Below are 12,054 nucleotides of genomic sequence, written 5' to 3'. Positions count from 1 at the left end.
CTACCACTAGCCCTTCTTCTCCCACTGAGATCTGATGCTGGCTACCTACCTGCAGCCTTCTCTCACTCCGCTTCTCCCTAGCTAATCCTAACCTGGATCCTAGGGACACCTGAGTGTGGCCATCTCCCTGACACTGCCTCCCCATTACCGGGGATGAGTTCAGGGTTGCTGGTGCAGATGCACCCACCTTAGCTCCTGGCTGGTAGGTGATCCTGGGGTGGTCTAACTGTGCCACTGCCCCGGATACCTGGCTACAACAGTGGGGCTCTTAACTGAGAGTCCCCTTGCTGCTCCGCCAAGGTAATGGGGAAGCCTGGCTGCCCTACAAGCTGCCCTTCCTTCCCCTCCCCTGGTGCCCCTATCTCCTGCCACCCCCCGGTCACCCCTATAGTGAAACAACAGGGTACAGTCATAGGGAAAAATAAGTCAGGGTCAGTCTGCGACTTGGTCTGGCTTACCTCGCTGGTCCCCGCAGAGACCGCCGCCTTCGTTGGTCCCGATTGCAGGGGGACTGGAGAGGCCGCCGCTGGCATCATCTGGGCCGGGCAGCAACGGGCCGCTGCTGCAACAGCGCCCGGGCTTGGTACAGGTGAAACGGTGCAGGACAAGGGTCCCAGGTCTTTGTGGAGTAACACGGCTCCCGCCAACCAGGTAAAATAACCCCCTCCCGCAATCCCTGTCCCTCCCCCCACTCAGAAAGGGCTCTGGCACTTTGCCGGAATCGCGGCTCTTCCGCCGGCGTCGCCGCCATGGGCGAGCCCCGGGTAGCTGCCGCAACAGTACCTGGCTTTGGTGCAGGGTCACCGGCGTGGATTGTGGGGCTCCAGTCATCACTGGGAATCGCCGACTCCGCCAAACAATTTAAAACACCCACCTCTCGCACACCCCAACCCTCCCCCCAAATAAAATTGCCGCCGGCAGGATGCCGGAACGGCGGCTTCTTCTCCGCCGCCGCCGGCTCGCCGCTGGGATCTGATGGATGGCCGCCGCTCTTCGCCGCTAACGGGGTTACCTCTTCCGCAGCTCGTGATCGCTGGCCCTGAGGGGCTTCTTCGCCCGACCGCGCACGGTCCGGGCACGGGGCATTATTGTGGCCTGTTTGTTGTCAGTGCCATAGCGCCGGCCGGAGCTTCTCTGCCACCTGTGGACTACCCCCTGCGAGGGGTTGCTGAGTCCAGAGCAGAGTTGCTTGAGCGCCGGGCTCTGGGAGGGGGTAAGCGGGTCGGTGCAGCACCAACGCCATGAACTGGGTCCACTTCGCTGGGAACCACGTCTTGCCCAATGCACGCACCAGTGCTAGCTCTTTCAGGGAAAATGGACAGGCCGCCGCAACGGCCATTACCTCTCCTGGTGCAAGACTTCCGTGGTCTCCGAGACCACCCGCTCCCTCCACAGGTCTCTGCCGTCCCGGAGCTGGGTCCATTCCCTGCTCTCCGGCGGTTGGATGGTTACAGCGGCTGCAGCTGTGGATCTTTGCTCAGCCTGCCGGGTTTCATGCTCACTGATCGCCGCCTCTCTTTCAGCCTTGCCGGCTGCTGGTCCCCGCGCCGACTTGATGCACTCCTCCGGTCTCGGTGCCCGGCTCCAGTCACACGGATGGCCGGCACTTTGGTTCTGGAGGCAATGCTTCTCACAAGTAGGGGAACAGTGAGGAGGTGCCATATCTTGTGTTATATGTTGTACACTGTGTGTTCAATATCTTTAGTCCCAGGAACTCGCAATTACTCTCGAGTTCCCACTATATTACAGAATCCCGCAGTACTCTGTAATACAGGTCCAGTTCAATCCCGCCGCTGCCACCAGTTTTATTAATGCCTGTGACGGTAACTTTGTGACAGGCTATTAATAATACACACAAAAATATAACTGGGTTGAACTGGACGAGGCTTAGATATGATAAAATATAATTTATTCCTTGAAAAAGGTGAACACAACAGATTATACAAATAACAGACAAAATATAGACACTTACTGAAAGGTTTGGACAAGAAAGCCTCAGGATACAGGATGGGCCATTTCTTCCATAATTCAGGTTCAGATGTAGACATCACGACAATCATGAAGACCATGCATGAAGACAAATGAGTAAGGGGTAACTCTGACTTATATACCATTTCAACCCTTTACTTTTAACCCTTGGTGCCGAGTTGGCTAGAAAAATCTCTTTGAAGTAGATTTTGGCTTCTTCTGTAAGTGTGAAGTACCACACTTAAAAACACTCAGCTCTTTTGTTCCTGCCCCTAGTATAAACAATCAGGGCAGTTACCTTTTGATCACTCTAAATCACAGGGCTATGCTGATTCTTTCAGGATGCCCTTCCTGCCCTATTAGCATAGCAGATGGGGTCTGCATTTTCAGAGCAGATCCAAAATCCCATATATACTTTAATATCTTCACATATTAATAAGTTCCGTTCTGGTGGGTCCAGTGGGTCGAAATCTGCCAGTTATTAAAGCCTACAGTGACCCTACATATTGGCCAAATTACAACTCTCTGGGACCTCCAGAACCAGAGATACAGAAATGCACTTTAATACATTTTTTAAAATACAGGATTCGTCCCTTTAAAAATGAATCTCTGCTTTTCACTAAATCCTCATTGAAATCAATGGGGTCCGCTGCCATAGCGTTGAATGGCGGGCTCCGCCGTTGCTGTCAAGGGGATTTCCCGCCATAGGCTTTCAATGGGGAAACGCCGCCATTGGAGCCTATGGAAAAAACACAAATCTTTACATTCGTCCACACTCCGTCTGGTTGGTCCGAGGGGGCTGGGAAGGGTCATGCATTAAAGCCGGAACCTGGGCTACATGCCACCCAAATCCCATCCCCCTGGTCATTCCAGAACCGGAGATATGGACTTACATTTTTCATCATTTTACACTTAGTCGTTTTTACGCCACGCAGCTTTTCCCCATTGGAATCAATGGCCGGCACCGCCATAGACAATGCATGGTGCACGCCGCCATTAGATTCAATGGGAACTCCGTTCTGCCATTGAAGTCAATGGCGCGACCCTCCTTCTCCGCTCGACCCCTTACGGGGGTCTCTCATTCCTGGACTCGGTGTGGATCGTGTGTGGGGGTTCCCAAGAGCTAGTGACAAAAATAACTTTATTCCCAGGGGCCCTAGAACTTAAGATTCCCACGTCAATTGTCTTTGAACTTGACCAAAGTGATTAAACTCTTTTCAAAGACATTGTATCCGCTTTTGCGATCTGCGGTTTGGATGGCTGCCAACCTGTTCCTCGAGGCCGGCGTTGAGGAATCTCCATGGAAGTCAATGAGCCCATTGACTTACAATGGGAAACCGCCGCTCCTCCTCTCGGACGCCACCTGCTGGTCATCGCTGGAAAACAGGTCCAAAACCGCTACTTCTGCCATTAGAAAGCATGGAGGCTCAATGGCGACCTATGGACGGCTGCAAAATGGAGCCTGAGAAGACGGGAAAAGGGAACAAAGGGCTATAATCACTAAATTAACATTAACCCCTTCCCTCCCGCATCAACCCTAGTGTATGTGTGAGTGCAAACACCAGGATAACACATTACATTTACACAGGGGAATAAACATTTGGATACTGAAGCAAGGCAAAAACACATTACTGGACCTCAGTCCAGTTAACCCCTTGCTTCCCAGGTGAGAGTAGAGGGTGGCCAAATGGGAGGTCACCCCTTTAATCCCGGGCCAAATCCTCTCATGACAATGGTCCACACTCACTCTCCCGTGGAGGGAACAGCACATGAGAAGGCCCCAATCTCAGGCTCCCAGTTGTGCGACCTGCCTTCCTTAGGCCGCGCTTATAGTGCCGGCGATGCGACGTCACTCGAAAACAAATGCATTGCCGCCGCCGCCGCGTGTGCGCTTATAGTGCGCGTGACGGCGACAATGCAATGGAGCGAAAACTTGTAGCCGGCAAAATTTGATTTTTCAAGGGCTGTCGCGTCACGTGACGGTCCTTGAACCAATCAAATTGCCGGAAACACGCAACGCCGCCGCCCGGCAAAATATAACTTTCGCTGGTGGCAACGGCGATGGGTGATGTCACCCGTCGCCGTTGACGGCACTATAGGCACGGCCTTAGAGGGGAAGGACACCACTCACTTTAGGGTGGTCCTGCCCTTAAGAACAGCCAGGAGGTGGGCACTGGAAGGAAGGAAGGAAAATATGCATATATATATATATATATATTTTTAAAGATGCTTAGATTGCCTCTTTAACCTTACTTAATGACACAGTAAATCTAGCAGTGTTTTTACAAAGGACAAAAACATAATGTTAAAGCTGCAATTAATTTTTTTTTCCATTCAATATGTGCATCAATACAATCTGCACACTTGCAAGTGATTACCTAAGTTGTCGATCCACCCATTCTCATGTAATCAATCGCTGAAGTTTTGGCTCAGGGGTTCTTTATATCACTGTTAGGTTCTGCAAAGGATTACCCAAGATGCATAGTTCTGTGTGGGAGATCATGTGACCAGGTAGGCACTTGTTACAATTGGTGAACTCCTAGAGAGAGGGCAGGGCTCAAGAGACAGAGCCTGTCTCAAAAGAGGAAGGGGATGTGACTTTGTAAATGGCTGCTATAGAAACAAAAATGCTTCTTACATTAGAATACATTTAAAATGTCTTTAAAAAATGCTACAAGTATTTTCTCATAGCACAGAACTGATTTATTAAAAATGACACACATTAGGATGCAGCTTTAACTCATGTTTTCTCTTGTAAAGAGCATAATGTGAACAATAAAATATTTTACCCAACAGCGTTATTTCCCTCTCATCTTTTTCTCAAGATGAGTTAAACCACTTATTTCAGGGTCTGAACTGGAGTAAGGCTCAGAAATATTTAATGTCATGCAATTGGAAAATAATGAAATGCTATGGTACAATAAGGGCAGGGAGGATGGGGGGTGAAAGGCAGGGAGGGTGGTGGGGGGTGAAGGGCAGGGGAGAGCGCCGGGGGAGAGGGTGAGCGCCGGGGGAGAGGGAGAGCGCCGGGGGAGAGCGTGAGCACCGGGGGAGGGTGAGTGGGCTCAAAGGCGTGGAGTGTGTGAGGCTGCGGGTATGCAGTGTGGTGTGTGAATGTAACAGTGGGCTAGAGCACTGGCCAATGAGAGCCGTGGGGGGGCAGGCGGACCGATGGACCAATCAAATGGTCTACAGAGACTCACAAACAAGATTTTCAAATATATATATAGATGATGTTATGAGCCCTGATTTAATGGAGCTTTGGGGATGTAGCCCAAAAGAGGTTTGTTAGCCACAGATTTACAAAAATGGTGAGAGCATTGCAGTGTCTGCAATATTTGTTATGTCTAATGAAGAACAAGTCTGGAATGCTTCTGTAAATAAAATTTGAGGCCGGCTTAGGATAATATACAGTGGCGGCCGAGCTGAGTCTTCAGCGGCCGCCACCGCAATGTGGGGGCAATAAGCGGGCAGACGGCGGCTGGTTTAGTTTTTTTCCTGGCGCGTGCCGCGCGTCACTGTGGCGCCGGTCACACGTGCCAGGGTTCCCCGGCATCCCCGAAGGCTGAAGGGGAAGCAGGGGTAAGGGGGAAGCTGCGCAAAGCAGAGGAGGAGCCAGGGGGAGCAGCCAGGGGGTCGGAAGGGGAGGGGAACAGCAACGAAGATGCGCACGCGGGGAGGGGAAGATGCGGCTGGCGCGCGGCCAAGTTTGGTGCCAGCCGAAAAAAGCCCTGGACAATTACGGGCAAATGTTAGACTCAAGCTGGCCGCAGCAGTACAGTAAATATTTTACTTCTGTTTTATGAAGGCCTTACTAAATTATGTAATACTTCTACACCCCCTATGTATTTCTCTAAAAAGTGTCCACTCAGTCCTCAGTGGGCAATATGTATAATTCTCCACAATCTAACTATTAACACACTGTACAAAGCCACTGTTGATGCAATAGGTGGATTTCCTCAGACAAGCACAGACTTCCTCTTGCTTCATTCTACTATCTGACTGCATATGAGTCACCACTAAGGGGGCTGCTTAGAAATTAATCATTTTTCTAAATATAACAGAAATGTCCCCACTATTAATTAATGGTGGACTGTAGTAGATCAAATAGTCACGCAAATACACATATTTTCTTCATACATTGGTTTTGTGTCATGCATCTTAAAATATTGTTTCATTGTACATTGGAGAGGTTAATTGCCACTCAGGCTTAGGATCATACTATTTTCACCACTGTGATTAAGTAATATGGTGGACTAATGCAGGATCCAAAGAAGCCTACATAACCAATTCAGGGAGCAATAATGCATAGAGTAGATAGATGTGCCCATGTGGGCATGGATTGGGAGCAGGAATACAAACTATTTCACTGTTATTAGTCTCATTTTATAATTTCTCCAGGAATTACTTTACTTAGCTTTTCATGTGTCTGTTTTAAATTTTGAATGCTTTACTCCCGGAAAATGAACATGTTGCCAATGCTCTATCTTCCTAAATAAAAATGCAATTCAAAGTAGCCAAAAGACACAGACACTTACCAAGTTGCCACTTGGATTTTGCACTGTACCCACTCTTGCTAGCCTGTAACCCACAGGTATAATCAAAAGGACAGTCACACCTTCTAAAAGGCATGTGAAGAATTGATTTGGTGCATCCAGTTAAAGTAAAAACAGTCATTTTTAGAGAGATTAAAAGATTTTGTTTGTGCAAAGTTCAAGTGAAAAAGATCCCCAGTTTGATTCCAGCAGTTTTGTCTTTCACAAGTGGTGCAATCAGTGAATTATCCTGCTTAGAATACTATGATGAATACAAAAGCACAACAAAATGTGCAATTGTATCATGTACCATAGACATTTTAGACTCCAATCTAATCTCTATCATAAAAATGAAGCCCGTTAAACAGATTAATCCCTGGGGACGGCTGTGATTTGAGTAATGGTGCTAAAGTTAAATCGAAACTTTTGGAGAAAGAAAACATATTGGTGTTTAACCCCTTAAGTGTCTGTCAGAGCAGATGGCACTTATGACGTCCCTGTGATCATCATCAGCTTGATGCCCATTTTCTAGGCTAGATTCTATATAAATCCATTTAAACTGAAGAATAGGGCTCTTCTCTTCCATTCACATCATCTGCATCACTACACAGTCAATTACAAGATTGCGACTTGTTGGGAAGGGTGTGATGCACTTCATCCAGCACTGAAGATGTTAACAAGAAATGGCAACACGGTCTTATCCCAATGCCAAGTTGTAAATCCAGTAATAATATATACATATTTGCTACATACAGAGCATATCTTATGACTAGATGCTCTACAGTCACTTGCCTCATATTCTCAGCATACATTTATATAGTGATATGCTCATTTTCATGGGGGTCTTATAAACTGCTGGTGCTTCTATATCCCACTCCAGTCCCCTTATATCTGCAGTAAGTGTAAGTAAGGCACCTTGTAAAACCTAATAGGGTCCAACATTCATTCCCATTCCTTCCATTTGTTCATTGATAATAAAAGTAAATGACCGTGAACAGCCTGAAATATGTATGGATGTTTGGAAGTATGATCATTTTGCATTTACACACAGCGGTTATGTCTGTGCAAATCAATTTGTTTCCCATCCCACACTCCTCCTTTAAAGCCCCGGCTGTATAATGTTGTGTAGTGTTGTAAAAAGGATGTGGCAGGTAGTTAAACTAGCTGTTCTCAAAGAAGTATCTCAAATATAGGCTTAGACAATGTCTGCATTCAGTGACCGAACAGAAAATAACCTCTTTCACTTGAGTTTGGCAGCCATAAAGAGTTAATATTAGAAAGGGACTTACCAGTTGTTCGAGAGTTATGCCCTTTCCAGTCTTTCAGGTATCCTGTGACAAGAACTCTTCTATCTTACAATTCCAACTAAGAACTGCGCTGAAGAGAGTGAGGTTGCATATTGCATGTGCTGCAATTTCCTGCTGAGTCCTTCCTTTCCATATAGTATATGTCTTAGCAGCAACCACTATTCACGTGTCAGTGATCTGAGGCTGAGAATCATAGCTCAAGCCAGATACAGTGTATGTATGTATGTATATCTTTATTTATGTAGCGCCATTAATGTACATAGCGCTTCACAGCAGTAATACACGTGACAATCATATAAATAACAAATAATACAAAACATATATTGGGAAGAAGTGCTTCAGACATAAAAGTGACACTTAGGAAAAGGAGTCCCTGCCCCGAAGAGCTCACAATCTAATTGGTAAGTAGGAAGAACGCACAGAGACAATAGGAAGGTCTTCTGGTAAGTGCGTCTGCAAGGGGCCAAGGTCGATGTATGAAGTGTAAAGTATGAGCCACAGAGCTACTGATGCTTCGATAAGGAGGTGTGTTTTAAGATGGGTTTTAAAGGTGGATAGAGAAGGTGCTAGTCGGATATTGGGGGGAAGGGCATTCCAGAGGGGTGGGGCAGGCAGTGAGAAGGGTTTAAGGCGTGAGAGGGCTTTAGACACAAAAGGGGTAGCGAGAAATTAGGGCTGAGATATAAGGAGGGGCAGTTGAGTGTAAAGCTTTAAAAATAAGGAGGAGAATTGAGTGTATGATCCGGGATTTGATAGGAAGCCAGGAGAGGGATTTCAGCAGGGGAAACGCTGAGACAGATTTAGGAAAGAGTAAAGTGATTCTGGCAGCAGCATTGAGGATAGATTTTAGGGGAGACAGGTGAGAGGCAGGAAGGCCAGGCCTCAGGAGGTTAAAGTAGTCAAGACAGGAGAGAATGAGGGCCTGAGTCAGTGTATGTATTCCATGAATGAGATTGAAGATACAGGGCATTCATCTTGATCATGTAATGTACGTTTTATTTAAGCAGCTGGGTTATTGAACGCAAGTAGAGATTAGCAATTTACAGGAGGAGTCAGGTGTTTAGCACCTGGTGGTAGGGCGTAGCTCTGCAGCAGAATTCACCGGCATCTCTGACTTGGAGCATTGTTATCGTTGTTTGTGCACTGTGCTAGGGGTGAAAGTTTGCTTGGAAATCTCTCATAGACTGCAAACTCTCCTTGGCAGGGTTCGGTTATCAAATGTGCCATTGTATTCATTGTATGCATGTAATGTATTATACATCTCTGTATTGTGATTTCTGTCCTGTAAAGCACTACTATTTCTGAACCTGAAACATATTGTGGGTAAAAACCAAAATGGCTACCGTCATATGTTACTTCAGCCAATCATATTATGAGATGTATATCCCCAATTTGATTGGTTGTAGTAAACTATGTGAGTCAAGTTTTGGAAAGGATGTGATATCACTAACTTTAGATGATGTCACATCCTTCCCAAAACTTTACTCTGTCACATAGTTTAATACAACCAATCAGATTTGAGATATACATCTCACAATCTGATTGGTTGAAATAACATGGTTATCCCAGCCAATCAGATGGCGTGGGAACCATTTCTCACTCAAATGTGATGTCACAGGCCATATAAAAGCCCGTGCAGTCTCATTTGAAAGTTGAGGAGTGAAGATTTCCTCCCCTTTTGGATTACAATGGGCGTTACAGATGAAGATGGATGAAGATGAAGATACAGATGAAGAAGAACTAAAGAAAGAAGACCCCAATTGGATTACAATTAACAGATAAAGAAGAAAATAGAGAAGAAAAATACTTTGGACTTTACCTGAGGGCCTTGGCTGTTGTGGATCCTGGATTTGTACGAAGCTTCCTGAGACCCTTGGCATCGGAGGGTGAAGAAATCTAAAGGTAAGAAAAAACATTAAATGTATGATATTTTTATTTTGCAGTTTTTTTCATTGTATTTGTTTTTATTTTATTTTTATTTTATTTCCAAAGTTTTTTATTGGAAACATCTAGGTACAGTTACAGATTACACAGTGTCATGGGCACATGACTGGTTATTTCAAAATGCTTACCAATGTAGGTTTTTTTGTTTAGAATGTAGAGAAGGGATAGAGAGAGGAGAGGGGGGGGGAGAAAGAGACAGACAGACCATGGGGGGTCGGGGGGAGGGCGGGGGGGGGTGTAGGGTGGGAGGATGGGAGCGTAAACCGCTTCCTCCAAGTTCTCTGACTTCATGGTTCAGCAACAGCTGCCTGACCTAGACCCTTGCCTGACTGGGGTCCTGTGTCATGAACCATAGGTCCCAGGTTTTCCAAAACGGAGGCATTCTCTTATGGAGCATGGCTGTATGCTTCTCCATTGTCCTGACAGCATTTATTCTCCTGACCACTGTGCTTCTGGCGGGAGCGTTGACCTGTTTCCATGCCGCTGCTATGAAGCATCTAGCAGCCGTCAGGATAGAGAAAACCAGCATAGATATCGGAGCGGGAAGGATCCCAATGGGTTTACCCAGCACAAAGGTCAGAGGGTCCATGGGAAACAGAATCCCTGTGGTCTCACGGAGAATCGCCTGGATCATGGACCAGAACTTCTGGATCTCTGCACATGACCACCAAATGTGGGTCATGTCCCCCTTTTGCCCACATCCCCTCCAACACAGGTCTGGTGTGTTGGGGAAAATCTGGTTCAGCCTAGTCGGGGTCAGGTACCACTGGGATAGGATTTTATATATATTTTCTGGTGTTATTGTACAAATTGAGGTTTTAGCTGCTGATTCCCAGATATCCTCCCACTCGCTCACATCAATTGCCAGATTGAGGTCCTCTGACCATTTTAACATATATTGGTGGTTCGGAGGGACAGATGATGACTCCATCCCCTATAGATCTCTGACATCAGTCCCTTCTGGTAGGTGCATTTGATACATAGGGATTCAAATTTTGTTAGGTTGGGGAAATTGGAATTTTGGGAGATTGACAGAAGAAAATTTTTAATTTGCAGGAACTTGAACACATGCAAATCTTGGGCTTGGTTTTTGGCCGGAGGTCCTGGAAGGTAAGAATTCTCCCCATCCTCAGCAGATCTGCAACCAGCCTTATATTCCAGCCCTCGAACTGGCCAAATTGTCTTTGTGAACAAACAGGCGGGAAGTTTGGGTTTCCAAAGATAGCGGTAAATTGAGAGGGGGAAGCTATCAGGCCATACTTCCCTTTGCTTTTAAGCCAAACGCCCCATGTGCATCTCATTGCCCCCAGATCGAATTTTCGCGAACCTCCCTCTCTACTACCCGAAGACCACAGAGATACCCGGAGATGGGTCGCATATTGGTACTCTATTGACAGCCAGCAGGATGAGGCCGGGTCATAATTCCAAGCCACAGCCTGTCTCAAATGAGCTGCTAGGTAATATTCGATCACATCAGGAACCCCCAGCCCCCCCTTGCTTTTGAGGACAGCATCACTGACCTCGAGACCCTCGGTCTCTTGTCCTTCCAGATAAATTTGAATAAATGCGACTGAATATTCTTCAGGGCTGCCATTGGAACCGCTATGGCGAGGGTTTGGAAAAAGTAAAGTAGTCTCGGGAGGATATTCATTTTGATTGAAACTATTCTTCCAAACCAGGAGATTTTGAGCTTTTTCCATGTGTCCAAATCTTTTCTGATCTGGTCCAATAGGGGAGGGTAATTGTGCTGGTAGAGGGTTTTATAGGAATTTGAGATTTTAATCCCTAAATATTTGATGTGTGAAGTACTCCATTTATACTTATAAACAAGGTAGAAAAAATAAATGGTCACTACTCCCTTGTACCGAAACAAGCTTTGTATATTAAAAAGGAATTTTATTAGAAAAAAAGGCTGGACATCATGGATAAAACCACTCTGACGCGTTTTATCCTGACCATGTCCAGCCTTTTTTTCTAATAAAATTCCTTTTTTAATATACAAAGCTTGTTTCGGTACAAGGGCGTAGTGACCATTTATTATTTCTACCTTTTGCCTACTACTTTGAATGGAGCACACAGCGGTCTCATACCATTAGCAGTTGCTAATCACCAGTATCCAGCTGAGGCGGTATCCAGACGACCTACGCGCCGGAGCGCACTGCATGCCGGGTCCCCAGCCAGAGTGCAGCTGTTCATTGCTGGGACGCGGCCCCTTCGTCATCAGCATCGACGGGCTGAGGAGTTGGTGTGTATACCGGCCGGCAGAGCGGTAGCGGCATCCATTAGAGCCTTGCGCAGGA

At 46.5% G+C, this 12,054-nt stretch overlaps 1 pseudogene; it reads right to left on the bottom strand.

Moving 5' to 3' along the window:
- LOC142494469 (uncharacterized) overlaps positions 1–7,853 on the bottom strand; it is a 50,861-nt pseudogene extending 43,008 nt beyond the window's left edge.
- Between the last annotated feature and the right edge of the window lie 4,201 nt (positions 7,854–12,054).

This window comes from Ascaphus truei, chromosome 5 (genome assembly GCF_040206685.1).
Source record: "Ascaphus truei isolate aAscTru1 chromosome 5, aAscTru1.hap1, whole genome shotgun sequence".
NCBI classification, from domain to species: Eukaryota; Metazoa; Chordata; class Amphibia; order Anura; family Ascaphidae; genus Ascaphus; species Ascaphus truei.
This window is presented reverse-complemented; position numbering and strand designations above follow the sequence as displayed.